Genomic DNA, 13677 nt, shown 5'->3' with positions numbered 1-13677 from the left:
GGGCTCACTCCACTCCCCCAATTCCCACCCACGCCTGGACCACCTAGACTTATACAAACACTAACCACTCCCCCTAACTTCTCCCAATCTGCAATCACCCATCTGCCAGTCACAGCTCAATTAACCAATACACTATTTGTAACTCCTACCTCCCCTCACACAACTCAATGTAAGTATCCTTAAATCACTCTACTCCCACCACACAACACCCCTTCTCTGTCCCTACATCTAGCTAACCTAATATTCCAAAACAAAGAATACACACCATGCTTTTTCTCCTGCCCACACACTATAACCTACTGCTATCTGCATATCAACCAACATCCTACACTTGCCTACAAAATACAATATGTCCATAGGCCCACACTACATTACACTCTACAATCACACACCTACTGCAGAGTTCCACAAACGTGTAGTAGTCAGCAATATCACTAACCACTAGACCAAACATTCACATACTCTCCAAATTGTCACACAAATGTGCATTATCACAGATTCTCAGTAGTGGTGATATACATCCCAATCCCAGGGGCCATATACCGCACAACACATCATCCCTACCATTCCTCTGGTTCCTCACAGAGCTTCAGACCTTATTCTTACATGAACCTTAGAAGGCTAGTTAACAAAAATCACAAACTCATGCAGTCGTTGCACAGCACTCATTCTTACTGCAATAGAAATCAACCCAAAGAAAATTACCATTATTGCCACTTACACACTTCCCAGCAATACTCCCACCACTGCCATTGAGGATCTCAGCTTGGACAGCCTCAACCTACACCCATGAAAGCATCATCACAGGCGACTTCAACCAAGAGTGGAACACTTGCACTGGTGATAACCCTCCACTTTCATAAATCCACATGGTTTCTCCCAAACTATCCATTTCCATAAACATAGCACAAGGGAATCTTAGACTGGTCACATATTAACAGTACCACCCACAACTATCTCTCAGGCTACCTTCCAAATAATTTAAATGACTGTAGACCTACCTACTTAAGTCAATCAATTCAGCCCACCCAGAACCATAGGTTACGAATTTGTACGAAACAGCAAACATTTCTACAACTAAGCATTCATAACAACTGGACACCACTCCTCTCCAACTTGACCAGGCCGTAACATACTTCAAGAACACATTTCCAGCTATTCTGGATAGCTTAGCACCAACTTGTACATGGTGTTAAAAATAAGAGATTGCCCTGGATATTAAAAGAAACCTTGTTTCAATACCAGAAAACAAAATAAAACTGTTTGATTGCAGAGCTGCTGGTATGCTAACAAAAACTCCTACTAGACAAACATATTATATATATCTATGCAAAACAAATATGAAAATCAATCCCAAAAAATTCTGGCAGACAATTAACGCACCCCACAACCAACAGCCAATAACCACCCCACAACCAGCAGCCAATAACCACCCCACAACCAACAGCCAATAACCAAAGTGTGAGTATTGCCTCACAAACACCTACTTTATAAACAGCATTATCTCCTTAAAGAACAATTCCACTCCACAGTCTCTTCCATTTAATGTTGAAACCAACTCCTCAACCTCAAACCTGTCCCAACTAACATAAGAATGGTGCTGAAAAAAAAAAATCCTTAGCAGCTGACCAACTCCCCAACAAGTACCTCAAATTCAGCTGATGCCATAGCTCTATTAGCAAAACAATGTCCCAAAATTATGGAAAGTTTCCTGAGTCTCCCCTCTACATAAAGGAGGATCAACGTAATTGAATTACAGACCTACAGCCATCCTTTCCCCATGTCAAAATTATGGAAAAATGTATACAAGCTCAATTACTACATCTGCTATCTTAACCTTCTCTCTTCCCCCTCCCAACACAGTTTCAGACCGAAGCCCTAATTAATTTCTAAAAGACCATCAACCAACTCAGAAATTCAAGCCAGCAAGTAGCTATCCTCCTAGACCTATCAAAAGCGTTGCGAGTCTACCATTAGAAACTCAGATAGGAACCAGGAGAGGAAGTCTTTGATAGTCTTGCCTCACTAAACCTAAGCTCTCTTTCCGACAAACGGAATGAGGGAAATACAAACTCTCACCACTTCTGCCTGTCTCAGAGTCTCCCCAATGATCCATACAAGGGCCCCTTCTTTTCACCATCTTTTCTAATCTAGCCTCATCCACAACACATGCTAAAACAGTTTAGTATGCAGATGATTCAACTTTAAACTGCTCTGCAGATACCTTACCAGATCTCCAAATAGTAGCCCAAGCTTTTAATGATACTGAAACGTATTAAAATAAATCACAACTAATCAACCCCAAAGACAGTTTATGCTATTTATCAGTAGCAAACAATCACCTACCATTCTCTCAGCAAGTAACAGCCATCCAACCAGTTGAGCAGACAAAACTCAGTGACTATCCCCAAACCCAGATTTGACCAACACACAGCAATCGCAATTAAAGTTAGTTAAACTTGGCTCACTGTACAGAAACCATTCTTTACAGATACCAGACTAGTCACACCTAGAACCTTCCCTCCTCTCTATGCTCCTTTATGCTTTCCCCCTCTAAACAAAACACACCAGACAACCAAACTGGAAGCTTGTTACAACAAAATAGCTCACTTCGCAGCAAACCTTCCCCACCAAACATAACACTGTATTGCTCTACATAAATTAAACTGGCTCCAGCTAACTGACCTTGTCCATCTCTACAAACTTAAAATTCACACACCATCTTCCATCCTGACAACTGCCCATCCCTCAAGGAACTTTGTTCCCTACTCATGCCCACGAAGTCCAACATCTGCAGGCAAACTTGGTCACAGTAAAAGCCAAGACTCACTGTGAAGCCTTATTCAAATCAAATAGCCAAATTATGGAACTCTACCCCACACCCTCCAAAACGCACTTGAATCTACCAATTTCAAACTACTATTCGAACATCTATATAAAAACTGACATTGCTCCTGTGGAATGACTATTTAATAGCCAGACCTCTGCTGAAAACAGGCTTCTGGCCCAGTTGGACTTTCCTGGTAAACAAATGTAAATAAATTAATACTGCAAAGACTGCTGCCTTAATAATGTCACATTAAACTTATGCATATAAGAATGTCCATCTCTATAAACAAGACCAGTTCTGTACGAATGTACAAACAGCAGCAGCATTGATGTAAAGCATGCATCAGCTTTAATTTTAGTGGGTGAAACTACTACACAGTCTGGTTTACAGGTTGTTAAAAATTGCACAATAATTTGACAAACATTTGTACTACAGTCTTCTGCACAGTTTCATGTGCATCCTATTATAACTTGGGTAGTTTTGATATTATAAAGAATGCCTGAAAAAAATAAAGATTCCTTCTCCACCAGGATAAGCTGAAAAGTCATCATGAACAAGGAAAGACCACTCCTAAACTCGCTTTACAAACAAAGCAATGAACTGGACTTAATCTTTTGGTTAAAGCCCTTTAAAGACAGGTGTTACTTTAACTAAAAGTGCATAACACACACACACAAACACACACACACAAACACACACACACAAACACACACACACACACACACACACACACACACACACACACACACACAAACACACACACAAACACACACACACACACACACAAACACACACACAAACACACACACACACACACACACACACACAACACACACACACACAAACACACACACACACACACACACACACAAACACACACACACAAACACACACACACAAACACACACACACACACACACACACACAACACACACACACACACACACACACACACACACACACACACACAAACACACACACACACACACACACACACACACACACACACACACACACACACACACACACACACACACACACACACACACACACACACACACACACACACACACAAACACACACACACACACACACACACACAAACACACACACACAAACACACACACACACAAACACACACACAAACAAACACACACACAAACAAACACACACAAACAAACACACACACACACACAAACAAACACACACACAAACAAACACACACACAAACAAACACACACACACACACACACACACACACAAACACACACACACACAAACACACACACAAACACACACACAAACAAACAAACACACACACACAAACACACACCTAGATTATGTGATTGCTATTACAGCTAAGGGGGTGGTTAGAGCACATCATGGGTGGGAGAAGACTTCCAAGCTGATATGCCAGACCATGGGAGCTCATGCTAAAAAGTACTCCAAACTGTGAAGAGCAAAATCAGAAGCCAGGACAAACTTACATGTGGTGCTTTATAAAATCTACAAAAGCATTAAAGCTGCATACACAGTCTAATTTCAATCGCATTTTCCTACATACAACACACCACTCATTTACTTACATTAAATGAATTTTAATATACTTTTCAGTGAAGAACACTTACCTGCCTCACAACTTAGCACATTCTTAACCAAGTGTGTTAAGTGAGCAATAATGACCATCAGGGTGTTAGTATAACCGCCACCATCCAGGGAGTTCCAAGACTCGACTGTGCAGCCAGTGGGTGGGTGTTATGTGGAGGACTTTTTTTTACATTTAGAGAATGGGGGGGGGGGGGGTTAATGTAATTTTATATCAACAAAATAAATTACCAGTCACCACAACCAGTGTATCAAAATGACACCAGTAAAATGGAAGATTCTTTATTGGGATAAGCGCTTTCGGATTACCCGATCCAACATGAGAGCCATATAAAACAGGTCAGTTAAAAAAAAATTAAATAAAAACATTTAAATACTAAGACATACCCAATCAGGACTTATTTTTCTGACACCCTCTCTATCAAGATTTTACACTCCTCCTTAGCCTTCTCCTTTTCAGTGCGGTTTAATAGGCAAGTATGCATTAAGACAACAGCCTACCTTATTCAGCACAGCTCTGCTTTTTCTACTACGCTATTAACAGATCCAACTCTCTTGTTGTTACCTATACTCCATCACACTGAAACAAAAATAATGTCCTTCACTCTAATTTGCTTAAAGGGGTTTTTTTTTACATCCTGTTACCTAATGTCACTCAAATGTTTGGACGCCCTTCTTTAGTTGTCTCGTGGTTTTACCCACGTCATTTAACATTTCACAGTGGCACATTTTTCACTTCTTTTATAGGGTCAGACTGTGCAAAGGTTGGCGTCATTCACTTTTAGCTCCGATTCTGCTTTAGAAAAAGTCAAGAGGCTAAAGTGGAAGGGGTAAATCTTGCATTTAGGCTTCCCTGTAGTATAGGGACCCAGACTCCATTGTGGAAGTTGAACACTGACTGAGAAAGAACTTTTAGTTTTAGGGTGGTGTTTTCCTGCAACTCATTCTGATACTCAAGATGGACAGCACCGACTATACTGTATTAATTACCATGTTGGACTACTTGTGTAAAATGCCTTGCCCCACTCAAGCTGACAGCAACTGAAAGGCAGACCACACAGTGCATTTTGCTGTAATTTAAAACCAGTATTTAATGTGTTTATTCACTGCATTTAAGGCAAGAAAATTAATTTAGCTCAACAAGAAAAAAGCCATTTGCGTTCAGTTGAAAAGATCTTCCCCAAACTTAAGTCTTCGCTCAACACTGCCAACAACCGATGTCCGGCCTACAAGCAGTCAGTTCAGATAGCCAATTAGCTGACTGTTAGCAGGTAAGAGTTTAAAATGTTCCATGAAGGTTTCTATTTTACCTTGTACACTCATGGCATGAGGTGCCTCCTGCACAGTCCTGTATTTACATTTGTTTATTGGGAAATTTTTCAGCAGAGGCCTCGGGAGAAGAGCTCCACAGAATAAACGAGCAGCAGAGTACACGAACAACTGAATACACATACAATAGTAAATGATACATACTGCAAACAGACACATACAATATGAAACATAGTAATCAACACAAACCAATATCTAGCTAGAGGCTGGTAATAAAGGTAGGATGCAGATAGTAATAAGCTCAAACGGATACGGTTTGAAACTCAAACCTAAATCTCATACAAATATTGCCCTAAACTCAGATATAAAACAGATGCTTCACATGAAGGTGGAACAAGTTAGAAGGGCTAATGGGATGGAAGGGGAAGACAGAAGTAAGAGGAGAGTGAGTGAGTAGTACAAGTGGTAATGACAGGAAGCTGAGTGCAAGTCAGTTGGATATGCATTTGGAGTTGAGATGAAGTGAGGTATTTAAGCATGTTTTAACAGGTCTGAGAGATTGAGTGAAGAGGGAAGAGGGTGGTAAAGGGCGAGCTACAGTCTGCACAGAAAGGAATGCAATGATTAAACTGTGTGTGGCAGGGTATTTTCATCCTATCAGTAGCTGTTCTACAGAGCCAAGTTTACAATTTGAATCCTTCAGTTTACTAATGGAAAAATTGAAAAGCTCACCCAACTTTACCTTTGGTGATGTCAACATAGGCAGTGCATCCACAATGGACTGCGGCTCTCAAATGCACTGCATTGGGTACACACACACACCTTCAAGTGCCACACTGTATACTGGCACTGTGACAAAGCTTTAAGTAACAGACTCTGCTTCTCCCACTTACTAGGTGTGGAAGTTGTCAGCTCTGCTCATTCACGTCTCTACAGGTTAAATTTAATTGGCATCCATGTCTCGAACACAATGCAGTTAGCATTAGCAAGCCACCCGTAACAGTCTATCTAGGCTTCTTATAGATCAGATGTGTGGAGTCACCTGCATACTGGACAATAGTCATAAATGACCTAACTTCGCCACTAAAGCCACCATCAGTAAGTGATCTAAAACTGAGCCTCAAGGGACACCAACTATAACAGAGGAAAGAGACTGTTTTGCTGTTTTGCTATTTTACTGTCTGCAATACAACCAAGAGAAGGGATTCATGTAATCCTATGGAAGACAGTCTATGAAGCAAATTTTGGTGTTGATACCATGTAAAAAGAGATTTACATATGCAAACTACATTTGCTGTCAGGATTTTGTGTTTGGAAGTCCAGAGAGCAAGCTCCTGGAATACTTGTGCAAAAAAGAAATATGGAAGGACACCCCCAAAAGAATTTGCACCTCAATGCAAGCAAATGAGCTGACAAGTGTGAAGAGAGTAGTGCGCTGCATTCCTGAATATTGCTGGATAAGCCATTGAAATACATTTAGCTCTCTCATGAAGGAAAAAATAAAATAAATAAAAAAAAAGAAACACAGCAGTACTTACAGGTAAGCTTGGTAATACCGACAGCCCAGAGGGAAAGTGACATTTACTTGGCATGTGTTCTTTTGCAACACTGGAGAATATAGATGCAAACAGTACTGATCTGAAAAACAGAACCGAAGAGTGCAAGCTTAGTCAGCTGCAAAATCCTGCAATATATACAGCATAATCTAAGGTACAAGAAGTGACTGAAGAAAGCACAAGTCTTTAAAAGAAACAGACCATACTTGCAAGAGCAGTGGATGTGCGCAAAGCAAATAAAATTACTAGTGCTGAAATAAAAATAAGATGAAAAGAATGTAAATAAAATGAGAATATAAAGGCAGTACATGTTCTGTAAAACAAAGACATACATTACAATGTCATGTTGATTTATAAGTGAAGTATGCCAAAGAAAACAAATGCAAGACTGAAGTTCAGGCTTGCAATAGGTGTGGCTATAATCAAGACAGACCTTGTCCAGCCCATCAATAAGCAAGCAGAACTGCTGATGCTAGAAAAGCATTTCTATTTGTCTGCAAAAGCAAAAGTGCTTTCAAAATCAACATACTGGCAAACATACAAACTGACCTATTGTTGAAAAGATGAATCTGATGCTGAGAAATCTCAAAAAGCATCCAAAGCACTGAAACAAAAATACAAGACTTATGCTGGAACTACTTACGAATAGTAGACAAAATTTTCTTTCGGCAGCTCCCGTTCGGGGCGGTGGGGGATAGCTACAGCAGAACATCAGTTTCCATTTCTTCCTGCCCTCTACATCTTTCTCAGTCACAGTAACCCACTTGCATGTCCTCTCACGACATCCACAAACCTTATTTTAAGCCTTCTTTTCCTCTTACCTGGCAGCTCCATCCTTAGCATCCCATCTCCCAACATACCCAGCATCACTCCTCAGCATATGTTCAAACCAATGCAATCTCACCTGTCTCCAAACTGTCCAACCCGAGATGACCCTCTAATGTACTTGTTCCTAATCCTGTCCATCCTCGTCACACCCAATGCAAATCTTAACATCTTTAACTCTGCCACCTCATGTCTTCTCATCAGTGCCACCATCTGCAACCCATATAACAGCCAGTCTCACTACCCTCTTCTAGGCCTTCCCCTTCGCGCTTACTGGTACCCGGCTGTCAAATCACTCTCCACCACCCACTGTACCTTACACCTGCAATCTCCTTCACCTCTTCCACAATCACCATTACTCTGAACAGATCCCAAATATTTAAATTCATCCACCTTCACCAACTCTCCCTGCAAACTCACCATTCCTCTGTCCTTCCTCTCATTCACATACCATTGTCTTAGTCCTGCTGACCTTCAGTCCTCTCTAGGAGCACATCTCCACCTCTCCAGTGGCTCCACAATTCGTTCCCCTTCTCTTCTCTCTAGAGCACATCTCCACTTCCAGGGCCTCCACAACCTGTTCCCTACTCTCACTACAGATCACAATATCATCCACAAACAGTCCACAGGGACTCCTGTCTGATCTTGTGTCAACCTCTACATCTCAGTTGCAAATAAGGTCTCAAGAGCTGATCCTTGATGTAATCCCACCTCCACCTTGAAAGCATCAGTCATTCCTACCGCAGACCTCACCACTCTTGCATACTTCTCAGTCACTCCCAACTTCACACAATAGCACAACTCTTCTCTAGGCACCCTGTCATATGTTTTCTCCAAGTTCACAAAGACAATGCAACTCCTCCTGACCTTCTTTATACTCTAACACTCCTCAGAACAAACAAACATCACATCTGTATTGCTCTTTCCTGGCATGAAACCCTACTGCTGTTCACCAACCACCTCCCTTCTTAACCTAGCTTCCACGACTCTTTCCCATAACTTCATGCTGTGGCTGATCAGTTTTAATCCTCTATAGTTACTACTCCTCAGGCATCTTCTCACTTTCCAAAGATAGTGAAAACTAGATACAGTTGGCCAGTGCAAATTTTTTTTTTTTTTAAAAGCTCTGGGGTTGGAAAATACTCAACAGAAGTGTATGTACATTGCTCATTTATTCAGACCACTACATTTAATTTCTTCTCTGACACCCTGAAGTCAGAGTAGCTTGTGGGAAAACTAGGAAGCAGTCACAACAAAATGGGGGAAAACATTTAGAGCACAGACAGCTGCGTAGATCAAGAATGCCAATGTCAACATTCTCAGTACTACATCCAAGCCAGGGATTAGGTTCATAGGCATTTACTAGGCTAACGACAAAAAGGGCCCTTTAAAGCCTAACCATGTACCCCAAATCTGACAAGTTCTGGTACCCTTGATAAAGATAAGCAGGGGCTTGGGAGGCAATTTACAATCAGGGGCCTGGGAGAGTATCCATTTACAGGCTACTCGTGTCCATGAGAGACATGGATGCCAAACCAGGGATGAATTTCCTGCTCCCTATCCAATGGTCCAAGTTACACTTGAATTGGGTTATGGAGGAACTCTGCTTCACATGGATGGGAGGGCTGTTCCGGAGAAGGGGAAGTCAGGATTCTGGCACTTATCAGTTAGACCTAAAACTGTGTACGTTTAAACAGACCATTAGGAAGGTAGAAGATGCTTAGATTTCCATTTAACAGCATTACAGGTGTTGTACAGAGCTGCTGCCCAAGGTAACTGAAGGTTTGGTAACTGAAGGTTTGGTAGGTAAGGTACACAACTATGAGTGTAGGGCTCAAACAAAAACTTTGTGACAACATACCAATATAGTTAACAGTAAAGCAAAAAAAAATTCAAATTAAGATCAAAGTTATAAATCAGAGTGACACGTCAGAAATAAATGAGCCATATTCTGATGTTAGAAGGCCTGGCACTTGGTCCAGAAACAAAAAAAGAGAACAGAGAAACTCTGCAAATACCAATGCTAGAACAAAACAGGATTTATACAGGTTTCAAGGAATGAGGCAGTGTCTTGCTAAATTTGTACTCAATGTCTAAAACAAAGGGTTTTTAGAGCAAAATCTAGATTAGGAGTGGTACAATGAGCAGGGAAAGTTTTGAAATTAAATTGTAGTGTTTTAGTATTGGTACACACCATTATTGGCAGTGCAGTGGTACAGCGGTTAGTGTTGTCTCACAGCAAGAGGTTCTCTGGTTAGACTCAGCTGAGGTGCCTTCTGTGTAGAGTTTGCATATCCTCCCTACGTTTGTGTGGGTTTCCTCCCACATTCCACAAATAAGTAAATAAGGATTTCCTCCCACATTCCACAAATAAGTAAATAAGGAAGCAATAGATGTCACTCAGAACAGTGCAGGGGTTATGATCTTACAAGACAATAGATAATCAGTTTAAGGGTCAACAGCATTTATAGATGCAAAAAGAACATTTTCCCCATTCATTCTAGACTGCAAAAATGCTGATCCACGTTTTGAGGACTGAAGACAGATTAAACTGATCTGAATAGCTAGCGTAGTATAGTTTTACAATGCAGTTTTACTTTTGGGTAGTATACAACATGGACCTTTCAAATTTGGCACTGCGTACCAACTTGTACAAGCAGTATATTCAGTGCGATGGCATTAGAGAGAGGGGTCTCCCACTGTCATGCCCACATCTCCTTGTAAGCAGTTAATACTTGCGGATTATTTTCATTTGGTGTTTGTGCAACTTTATCCCGTTCTATTTATGTAGCTTAGTTCCATTTGTGTTCTGGTAAAGTTGCACATCTACATATTACTATATAAAGGCTCGAGTTTTTCGTGTAGGTGAGTGCTTATATTAAAAAAAAAAAAAAAAAAAAAAAAGGATTAAACGTTCAGAGTTAACATTCCACAAAAAATGGTATACAGGTAACAACTTTCCAACCAAAAACTGACATTTTGTGCTCCTTTTAACCCTTATTTTCTACTTTTGCAGCAAGCTGGTCCATCAGATGCAATTTTGGGAGAGATATGCATCCTACCAGGAAGGAAGAAGAGAGGTCGGCACTATACAACAGATGCACTCTTGAAATCATGCAACATAAAACTGACAACTGGGTCATTATTGGGTTACTGAAGGGCAGATTAACTACATTTGTGAATCATTACATCCCATATGCTAAACAGCAGGTATATTAAGAGAATGAATATCTAGTCAGGAGGATTTCACTAACTGGGTGGGGACTGAAATATATTTTTATGGGGGGGGGGGGCAGGAGAGTTCAGCTAGGGCAAATCGCTTTTAATACTTACATGACTTAGATGGGAGTGGTGGATGTCTATACATGGTAAAGGAAATTAATACTTTGTCTCCCCAAAATTAACTTTACTTGAGAACAGACAATTCTGATTACCAAAGAATATGGCTCTAATAAGAGATTTCCAAGTTTTTTCCAGTTTTGGCAGATCATGCGTCATTGCCGTTAAGCTGTTTTTCCAGGATTGTAAACCTAACCTTTAGAAGAAAAGGGAGTCTCTTCAGAACCTGTTGCACAAGTACATGGCAAAGAATGGGGGAGGCTTCCTTTAGACTACCCTGTTGCCTAGACGACCAACTCTAAAGGTAATTTCATATTTACGATCTTGAAAGTAAACCTGCATTCTCTAAAATGATTTACTAGTCTATAGCATCTCAATATTCACTAAGATATGGAATTCATCATGGAAAACATGATAAATTAATCTCAGCCAGTGAGAACCCCTGAAGTACAGATAGAGTTTTTATAGACATGCATTGCAGATAAAGTTTTAGTCAGCTTTGCTATTCATAAAGTTCCTTTTCTAACAAGACACCTTTTAAAATAAGAGCAAATGAGGAGTTATCAGTCCAACATAAAGTGGTGAAAAAATTTACCAGAAAAGCATTTTTAAATTTTAAGTGAGTTAATGTACACGTCATTGTATTCAAGAAGTTCATGAACTGTAATAGCACAAAGGTCTTGATCGAGTCTAAAAATGCTGAAGTACATCACACCACTTCATGCAAAATTAATATACAATACACGTTTACTCATGGAAAACCACCAGAAACATTAATTGAATCAGAAAGATCAGAGGAGGAATTAACAGGCCACCAATTCTGATGGTATCTGCATATTTACACATCGAATAAGTAACACTAACAGGTAAAGAGATCACAGTTAGAGGGCCAAAGACAGAGCCCTGGGGTACCCCAGAAAAACTTAAAAGCTGAAATACTGTGACAGTCCAGGAGTCCTGGGAAGAAAAGCTCCATTTTCTAGAGGTAAGATTACAATCAATTTTTTTTAGACACAAATAAAAAGGTACATTTGTGTACTGTTTCAGGAACACTTGAAATTATAATGCAGATATTTTTGTGTATACACAAACATGTACAGTAAATATACATACAGTAAATATTGTAGGCTCTCTTCTATGCAAACAAGTATGCTGGATACATTCTATCTTATGCAACTATGGGATGGCATAGTGTACGAATGGGCAACATATGGGCAGTTTTGAGTTAAAGTTGACATTTTCAATATACGCTTAGATTACAGAAAGATTAATACATTTAAAAATACTGAAATGGAAAATCAAAAATAAGATACTAAAAATAAAGTGTAAAGTGAGCTAAACAATGACATATTTCAGCTGCTCCCGTTAGGGGTCGCCACAGCAGATAAACTGTTGCCATTTCTTCCTGTCCTCTGCATCTTGCTCCGTGCAGATAACGGACATATTGCACATAAATGTTTGCTTGTTTACCCATTTAGCAGGTTAGGCTATGGGTTTTTTGTTCAGCAGTCCGATAGCACGCAAGAAGCTGTTATGGAATCTGGATGTCCTGCATCTAATACTTCTGTAGCGCTTCCTTGTTGGCAGGAGTTTGAACAGTCCATAGGCCGGATGATGTATATCCCTCAGTTTTCAGACTCTGCCATAGCATCTGTTTTGAATACATGTCCTGTAGGGACTGAAGGTTGGAGCCAATGCTTTTCGTGGCTTAATGATACATTGCCTTCTGATCGGCTTGAGAGCCATTTCCATACCAGACAATGAGATTTGTCAACACGCTCTCAATTGTGGCTCTGTAGAAGGAAAGTAGGACCTGTAGGGGGAGGTTAGATCTACGAAGTCTCCCAAGGAAGTGTAGACATTGTTGGGCTCTCTTTTAGAAGGTAGGAAGTGTTTGTGGCCCAAATGAGGTCTTGCGAGATATGTATCCCTAGGAATTTGGTGCCATTAGCTCTCTCCACTGTGGCACCATTGACTACGATAGGGGTGTGTGGCTTATTTACCTTCCTAAAAAAATAATCTAGGATTTCCTTGATTTTCCCAACATTTAGTGCCAAGTTGTTGTCAGTGCACCAATGAACGAGTTGGGTCACCTCCTCCCTGTAGCCTCCATCTTCCTTCTTGAGAAGGCAGATTACTGTGGTGTCATCTGCAAATTTGATGATTCTGTTTGAATGATGCTTAGCTGTGCAGTCATGTGTTAGAATTGTGAAAATAAGTGGGCCAAGTACACAACCTTGTGGGACCCCGGTG

At 40.4% G+C, this 13677-nt stretch overlaps 1 protein-coding gene across 2 annotated transcripts in view; it reads right to left on the bottom strand.

Moving 5' to 3' along the window:
• The window catches only part of LOC122809601, a 99697-nt gene that overhangs the window by 47822 nt on the left and 38198 nt on the right, over positions 1-13677 (bottom strand). The window contains exon 2 of one of the 2 annotated variants that reach the window (XM_044081222.1): positions 7243-7342. The exons of the other annotated variant lie outside the window; for it this stretch is intronic. The gene's annotated coding sequence lies outside the window, so the exon portion shown is untranslated. The remainder of the gene's footprint in view (positions 1-7242; positions 7343-13677) is intronic. 2 annotated transcript variants of the gene reach the window in all.

This window comes from Protopterus annectens, chromosome 1.part1, assembly GCF_019279795.1.
Source record: "Protopterus annectens isolate FY-2018-M chromosome 1.part1, PAN1.0, whole genome shotgun sequence".
NCBI classification, from domain to species: Eukaryota; Metazoa; Chordata; order Ceratodontiformes; family Protopteridae; genus Protopterus; species Protopterus annectens.
The sequence above is the reverse complement of the archived record's forward strand: the minus strand, read 5'-3'. Positions and strand labels throughout refer to the sequence as shown.